This window comes from Pteropus vampyrus, unplaced genomic scaffold (genome assembly GCF_000151845.1).
Source record: "Pteropus vampyrus isolate Shadow unplaced genomic scaffold, Pvam_2.0 Scaffold85, whole genome shotgun sequence".
In the NCBI taxonomy this organism is placed as follows: domain Eukaryota; kingdom Metazoa; phylum Chordata; class Mammalia; order Chiroptera; family Pteropodidae; genus Pteropus; species Pteropus vampyrus.
In genome coordinates this window covers 7387907-7396171 of record NW_011888866.1, presented here as the reverse complement: position 1 = coordinate 7396171, position 8265 = coordinate 7387907, and the positions used below count along the sequence as shown (strand labels likewise).

Sequence of the window (8265 nt, the reverse complement as noted above, 5' to 3'; positions counted from 1 at the left end):
GCCACTGCCATCCAAGAGCTGTGTTTTGGCCTGTGGCATTAGTACTTCCAACCAGATCACGAGAGCTAATGATGGGAAAATGTCAAAACTTAGGTGTACCGAAAATGAAAATGTCTCATTAAAATAACCAAATGGAGCTTGGTGTTAAAGAAAAACCTGAGTGCAGCAATTGTATTTCAATGCCATGGCATATACAGCACATGACACAGGCAATCCAAGGTTACTAAGGCATGGCAAAGGCATCTATCTAAATCAGTGCACTAATTATTATAGTCTCCCCCATCTGTTTTTAAGAATCACTTCCCACTTCTCTTCCCCATCCTCTATTCTAGTTCTCGAACATACCAAGAGAGCAGGGATCATCAAACCTGGCATTTCACGTTTGGATGGGGCCCAGCTTCTGGGCTGTCACAAGATTCGGTTTCTAATCCTCTCCTGGCATAGGTGTCTGTGATTCTATGCAAAGTGGAACACAGCTACTCTGGTTCCTTAGTTGTGTCATTTACTCAAGTGCAGGCAGGCCCCACAGTGCCAGAGTCGAGAATTTACAAGCAAAAGTGAAGAAGTGGCTGTCACAAGATGATGAATGGCTGCCCTCGGAAGTTTTGACTTGGATCCTAAGTGACAAAACCGGACTAACCAAGGAAACTTGGTAATTTTCTCTGCTGCAGAGCAGCCACCTGGCGAATATCATACTGCAACCACCAACCCTTAGCAGAGGTTGGAACAGCAGCTATAATTATAAAGAGCAGGGAGGAGACTTTTAAAATCTCTTCTGAGTGGCAAAAATTCTGAAAATCAAGATAATTACAACACTAGCTCATCCTGATTTGCTTGGCTATTTATAGATGAAGAGAAGCTGATGCACTGAGAGCTTTTTCTTTTTTTTCTTCTTTTCTATTTGCGTTAAATCCTGTGTGGCTCCTCTCTGAAACGTGTGCATATGCTGAGTCCATGTGAGATGCCACCACTGGCACTTGTCATAAGAATTAAATCCCTCTCAAGCTTGTTTACAGCTCAGCACTTGTCATACGGCTCCCTTGAGCTTCATGGCTGGTTGGGTTCTTTTTTTCCCCAGCTCTGTGGAAGATTTAATTTCTTTTTTGTTTATGTGTGTACTTACCCTTGCAGGTGCAGGAATGAAAAAAATTGCTGTGCCCAGATGTTTTGAAGCTGCAGTAGCATACATACAACTCAGATTAGATATAAAAATTGCATAAGATAAGGCAGGCACTTCAAGTACATTATTCTATAGAGTATTTAATAAACCTATCATGTTTTCTTGACAATAAGACTCTTGAATATAACTTTAAGAATAGAGGAATATTTTAAGGCATCACCAGTTCCATTCATTTATAGATGATTTTACAAGGAGATCTGTCATTTTTGAGTGGGGTCCATTACATTTACCCCATTTTCAACTTAGAAAATATCTCCCCAGGACAGAATCTGGGGATTGGGTGGAAATATCACCTATTAAGCTGTCCGAGTTCATTACTGAATTGGTTAGACCTCAGGGATCTGAAGCCAGATTTCACCTTAGTTTTGAAACACAGCAAACATAAGCCAAGCCCAAACAACCCTCTTGCTGCTTGTTGAGCCCTGTACTAATAAGCAAAAGGCCTGCTCATTTGGCACATGGATAATGCTTCTGTGGCCCCTCAGTTTGGCTTTCCCTTATTCAAGGCGATGGGGTAACCTGCCTTGCACATAGCAACTCTCGAATGAGGAGAAGAATCCAGCTCAGGAGAAGAGACAATGTTCAAAATTCTCCAGACTCTACTTCAGTAATCTCCAACAATTGTTTCCCATGACTGCACAGAGGCAGCTCATCACCTTTGGCAACAAGTGATTTCAAATATTCCCTTGCAGCCCAAGCCTAGATCGTGATGCTTGTAGTGAAGGTAGTGAAGGCCGACACCGCATACCCACCCCTGCTTTGTGACATCATCCCCTTGAGGGTCCTGGGAGGATGTTACTGTTTTTTACCTTTCCCAGGAGGTGTGGAAGAGTTCTCAGCTGACCTGCTTAAGATGTTAGTTTAAAAGAAAAACTCTGTCTCCCTTCGCTCATGAAGCTAAAGACCCTCAGTAGAATTTAAAAAAGATTGCCATAGGCTTCTGTTTCTCTGTAGGGAGGAAAGAAGTTGTGCCAGAAAAGAGAAAAAGAGAAGCTCTCGCATTTTAATTTGAGTGCCACTCCTAATCCCCAGTTGGCAAAGCCTTTATAGTCAGTTCTTGGCCCATCATTCTGCATTTGCAAGATCAGAGCTTATTAGTATCATCTCTTATTTCTGCCTCCCAATGCTGCCACCAGAGATTGTAAAAGGCTTAGACCATACACTCTGCAAGGCAAATGACTCTTTCTTAACTACCACAATGCAGGTGTTTGCTTACACTGAAAGACTTATATTCCCCTAGCCATACTGATAATATTAAACACTCTCTTCATCTCAATATCTTCTAGAACTGCCATATAGAACATGGAGAACATATTAGAACTTTTTATCTCCTATAATGGTCTCTGTGTGTAGACAGAACAATAAGGTCCAGGAAGCATCTTCAGTTTCACAGAATCCTGATGCTTCTGCTGGTAAGCCATTGATCAGTTCTGGTAACAAAACTATCATATAACTTATAGCCTTGTCTGTTTGTCTTTGCTCTCTTTAATTTGTTCAAAGCATCCATTAAACACCAATTATTCTTAAGGCAGGAAACCTACAGATTCATCATGAAATAGTGGGACTCTATGAATAAAATCTGTTGTGATGGTGGTTTTGCTAGTGTAAATAATTTACTACATCTTAACAGGTAATGATTATAAATATTTTAACATATGACTCTTGTACATTGAAGCTCCAATCACGCATAGCTACCCACCGCCAGACTACAAACAATAAGACCACAACTACCCCCAGGCAATGAGATGGTAATTGGTTAGATGTGGCTAGCTCCTCACTTTCAGTGAAGTGTGAATCCAGGTAATGACTTCAACAGCCCCAAAAGTATCTCTTCCCCTTCTCCCCCGAGATCTTCACAAACACACAAACATGCATGCACATACCTGCCAGATCCAAAAATTCATTTGTGTAAAACCTTGAACACTTCTGCTAAGAGCCAGGTGTATGGTGTTGAGAAGTAGCATGGTGAAGCCGCTATGTTTTTAAATGTGTTTATCAATTTCATTTGGAACTGCAGCAAAACCACAAAGGGAGACTCTTGCCAACAGACTTTGTTAGATTAGCAGAATAAAAGAAGCTAGAAAGAAGTCTGGAGACAGAGGTTATTCTTGGAAGAATGGAGGGGAAGCAGAAGGGAGACAGAGGTTAAAATGACCATCATCAAAAAGACATGAGATAACAAATGCTGGTGAGCATATAGAGAAAAGGGGACCTTCGTGCCTTGTTGGTAAGAATGTAAATTGGTGCAGTCGTTATAGAAAACAGTATGGAGGTTTCTCAAAAAATTAAAAATAGAACTACCATGTGATCCAGGAATTCCACTGCTGGGGCTACGTCCAAAGGAAATGGAAACACTGACTTGAAAAGATGTTAGCACCCCTGCATTCATAGAACCGTTATTCACAATAGCCAAGGCATGGAAACAACCCAAGCGTCCATCAGTGAATGATGGATAAGGAAGTTGTGAGATACACCCACACATAGACACATGCACACACACACATAATGGAATATTATTCAGTCATAAAAAATGAGGAAATTCTACTATTTGCGATAACATGGTCAAACTTGAAGGCATATTGGAAGTAAAATAAGTCAGTCAGAGAAAGACAAATACTGTATGATCTTATTTATATATAGAATCTAAAACAACAAACAAAAAACCCCACCAAATTTATAGAAAACGAGATCAGTTTTCTGGCTACCAGAGATGGGGGTAGGGGAAGGGGAAATTGGAGAAAGGTAGTCAAAAGGTACAAGCTTCTAGGTATAAGATAAATATGTCCTGGGGATGTAAAGTACACGATGACTATAGCTAACACTGCTATGTGATACATAGGAAAGTTAAGAAAATAGATCCTAAAAGTTCTCATCACAAGAAGTCTTTTTCTTTTTATCGTATGTATATGAGATGATGGGTGCTAACCAAACCTATTATGTTATTTCACAATATATGTAAATCAAAACATCATGCTGAATACCTTAAACTTATACAGTGATATATGTCAATTATTTCTCAATAAAACTGGGGGGAAAAATAACAGAGAGACATTATGTATGCACTTTGCCTGCTTCAAAACTTTGTCTTAGCAATGACTGGGTTAGTAGACAATAAGTGGAAGCCAAGCAAGGTCAACCAGAGGCAAAACCATTAGCTCTGAACCCACAAGTTCAGAGGTGCTAAAGTTTTCAATGCAATTATTTCTTCTTTTCTGTATAGTAGTCCCAACCTACCTTTCCAGCTCATCTCCTGACACTCTAATCTTTACCTAAAGCAAGTCATCTTTCTTAGACATTTCATGCAATTCAGTGCCTTCATATATGTTGGCTTAAGCTATTTGCTCTCCTTGGAAAGCTCTTTGCCACACTTGCATTTGAAAACTTCTGCCTATCTTTTAGAACTGAGCTCAAAGGTGTCATCTCCTGTGACGTCTTTCTCTGACAGATCAATCAGTTCCTCCACTGTGTTTCCAGTGTGTGTCTTACACATTTATTGCTTGGTACTGGAATTGTTTGCATGTTGCTCTCTATCAAGACTGAACTCCCATAGGGCAGTGATGGCATTTGATCATCTATGTATCCTCAATGTTTAGCCCACAGTAGGCACTTGATATATGTTTAATGGATGAATGAAGAATGGTGAATTACAATTTTTAAGGGGTGAAAAAAAAAAACATAAAGAATTAGGTGAGAAAGTTCCAAACAAAGTGCTAATGAAAACTCTAGCCACTTTCTTACAGAGATTCATCTTCCACTTCCAAATATTTAACTCTCAACACTTCCATACTTTTCACATCAGAGCCATAATGCAGGAAAGTATAAAGGCTTAGAAAAATCATAGGAAAAGTCTTGGGATCTTGATAAGTTGAAGATGAATTTAAACTTCAGTGAAGTACCAACATTGCCTGCTCATGTTATTTCTTTATATATTTAATAGAGCACTTATCTTTCAAACCCCAGCTATGGCTTGATCATACATTTTCTCCATATTTGCTTTAATATCTGTTAACCACAATACTGGGGTTGCTGGTCCTGGCTTCATCTCACTCTCTGAATATTGTTAGGACAGTGTAACCATGGCTCTTTAGCTGCTAGGTTGGCAGCCATTCCAGGGACTAGGGCTGGCCTCTGGCCCTCGGGTGCTTTAACAGTCACACTGGTCCTTGGTGCAGTAGACACCTACCACCCTCTCCTGGCTCCCATAGCCCTTTGCTCATCATGCCCTTATATAGAGCCCATCACTTCAGTGTAGTTAGCTTTTGTGTATTGCTCACCCTCACTGGACTGCAAGTTCTATGAGGGAAAGACCATGTCCTACGCATTATTGTTTCTCTCACACTGAACAGGGACTGGCATTAGAGGGAAAGAATGAAGAATGAATGAATGAATGAGAAGTGAAAATGTTCTCGTTAAAATTCTTTGTTGGAACTTGAATTAAATCATTCATCACTCCTATCAGTTATTATCCCCCAAAAATGATACTTCTGATATAGTATAATTGGTTGCTTTTTTTTCCTTCAGTCTGGAAACAGGTAATCTTTCTTGATTATCAGCAACTTTGTAATATAGCTTTGTAATACTGTAATAGAAAAATAGAAAAGAAAAATCTAGATATGGTATAAACCTGCTAATGGTTTTCTCTCTGAGAGATAACTTTGTACATCTCTAAATCACATTTAACAATATTTGATTTCCTCAACCTCTCAACCAGTTGGACATAGCATGATCTGCCTATGTAGCTGAGTTAATTCCATTAGCACCACTAATAGAATGATGTTGTATTTAAAAAATACTACTTGTAATTTTTTCATTTGAAGAATGGAATGCTTCTGCTTTTTTTTTTTTTTGTATCTTAAAGGATAGGTGTCTCTCTGGAATCTTTGGGAAATTAAGCAATATACTAAAACTTTATCGTACTTTTTAGTAATAACAATGCCAAACAGATGAATCTTCCCACCTGAATTATTTATCTTAACTCACCTAAATTGAATTTTCTACTTTCAAGTTAGATGACGCTTGTCGGCATGGTCAGTGAGGGCCTGGGCCCAGAGCTGACTAAAGCTGACTGATCAGCTTGGCCATAAATTACCAAACTCCTTCTCCTCACATCTGTAAAACAGAGATAAAAATATTGACTGCACAAATTTCTTGTGAACTTAAAAAAAAAAAAAGTTGCATGCATAACATCCTTAGCCAAATTTTATGAAGCAGCACTTCCTCTGTTGATGTTAGTTCCCTTCCTTTTCTGACTACCTAGTCTCTACCAGTGCTTCTTTTCCCAGCAGGGTACACTGTGGTGCCAATATGCGGATGTAACTTCCTGTAGCAGAAGAAAATCTGGAGATGTGTGCTTCATAGAGTGAAACAGTGGAGGCAAATGGTAAGAACAATTTTACAATGTTTTGATATTTTTCTCTCCAGAGATTCATCTTCTAAGTCTCAGCTTTTGAGACTACTGATCTTCCTCCTTCACCCACATTCCTTTGCTCCTAACGCTCCGAATTCCAGGAGCACAGTCTTGGCTTCTCCCCCAGCCATACTGAAGGTTACCTTTGTTATCAGTTCAGCTAGAATCCTCCTTGAGTTCTCCTTACAGGAAAATGCCCTGGCTTTCCTAGTCCAGACTCCTTTTCTCTGACCTGAGTCCTTCTCCAGGAGCACCCTGTGAGTGCCATTCCCATCAGATCCACCCAAACACTCGTGTTTTCAGATGTTAAGGCTCTTCTTGACAGGGTATTCCTCCAACTTCTTCACTGGGTCATTTTATTTAATTCTTCTCTGGAACTTCAGTTATTCTAAAAACCATGTTAGCTTGTTACAGTCACTCTCATTCACTATTTTAAGCTTCTTAGACTTTTGCGGGAAACTCCTGTCTTTCATAGAAAAAAAAAAAGAGATGACCACAGTCAAAGGCACATTTACAGCTAAAGAACACTTTTGTTTCTGGGAGTTGTTTCTCATTCCCTTTACAAAAGTAAAACTAGTTCAAACTGCATACTTATGTTTTATTACATCTACTACTTTAACTAACCAGTTACTTTTCAATTAACCACCTTTAACTAACCAGTTACTTTTCAATTAACAGTCATTTTGGAAGAAAGAAGATTTAAAAATGTTTAATGTTAGTTTTCCTCCTCTTTAAAAATTTTATTGTCAAAAGTGCAAAAAATAGGGGAGTAGGGGAGGTAGACAGGAGTAAGAGAGTCAAATATTTGGTGGCAGAAGGGAATTTAACTTTGGGTGGTGAACACACAATGCAGTATACATATGACATATTATTGAATTGTACACTTGAAATCTATTTCATTTTATTAACCAATGTCACCCCAATAATTCTAATAAAAAAATTTAAAAATATCAATAAGCAAAAAGGAAAATATATTATACTACATAATCCCATAAGCCAGACCTAAACACTGTCAACTATGTTGTTTTGTTTTTTATTTAGGCCTTTAATTTCTTTCAGCCATGTTTTATAGTTTTCAGCATATAGGTCTTGCCCTTTTATTAACTTTGTTCCTAAGAATTTCATTCTTTTGCATGCTATTATGAATGGTAATGTTTTCTTAATTTTATTATTGGATTGCTATACTGACCTTGTATTATGTGTCCTCACCTCCTAATTCCAGTAAGTGTTTTGTTTTTTCTAGATTTCCTAAAGTTCTTGCATGTTAGAGGGGAAGGAGACTCAGGGTTCTCCCTGAGAGAAAAGTCCCTCTCTAGCCCAATGTTACCCATAACAGCCCTAGTCCCATCTTTACAAAATGCTGAGGTTCAGCTTAAAAAAAAAACTGAATACAAATCATCTATTTTATTCTCCTTTCACCTTTCAGATGAGGAAACTAACTGATCTCAGAATCAATGAGTAAATTTGATGTGTAGTTTAAAATGAAGTGAAAAATTACAAAAGCAAAATAAGGTATGACATGGATATACAAAAGAAATAAGTGAATCAGTAAAACTTGCAGCCAGTCTTGTTCCTAATGAAATATTTTGTTCTCTCATTATAAATATTAATTCATGGCAGATATAACTCTTTAGCTTTATGCAAATTTCATAGAAGAAAAATATGTAGATTGATCATT

General features: G+C 38.3%; 1 long non-coding RNA gene across 1 annotated transcript in view; it reads right to left on the bottom strand.

Moving 5' to 3' along the window:
- The window catches only part of LOC111742027, a 28522-nt gene extending 21383 nt beyond the window's left edge, over window positions 1–7139 (bottom strand). Inside the window, exons 1-2 of the long non-coding RNA XR_002781158.1 lie at window positions 6731–7139; window positions 6161–6289 (exon numbers count right to left, since the gene is read on the bottom strand). This is a non-coding gene — a long non-coding RNA (uncharacterized LOC111742027). The remainder of the gene's footprint in view (window positions 1–6160; window positions 6290–6730) is intronic.
- Window positions 7140–8265: the final 1126 nt, after the last annotated feature.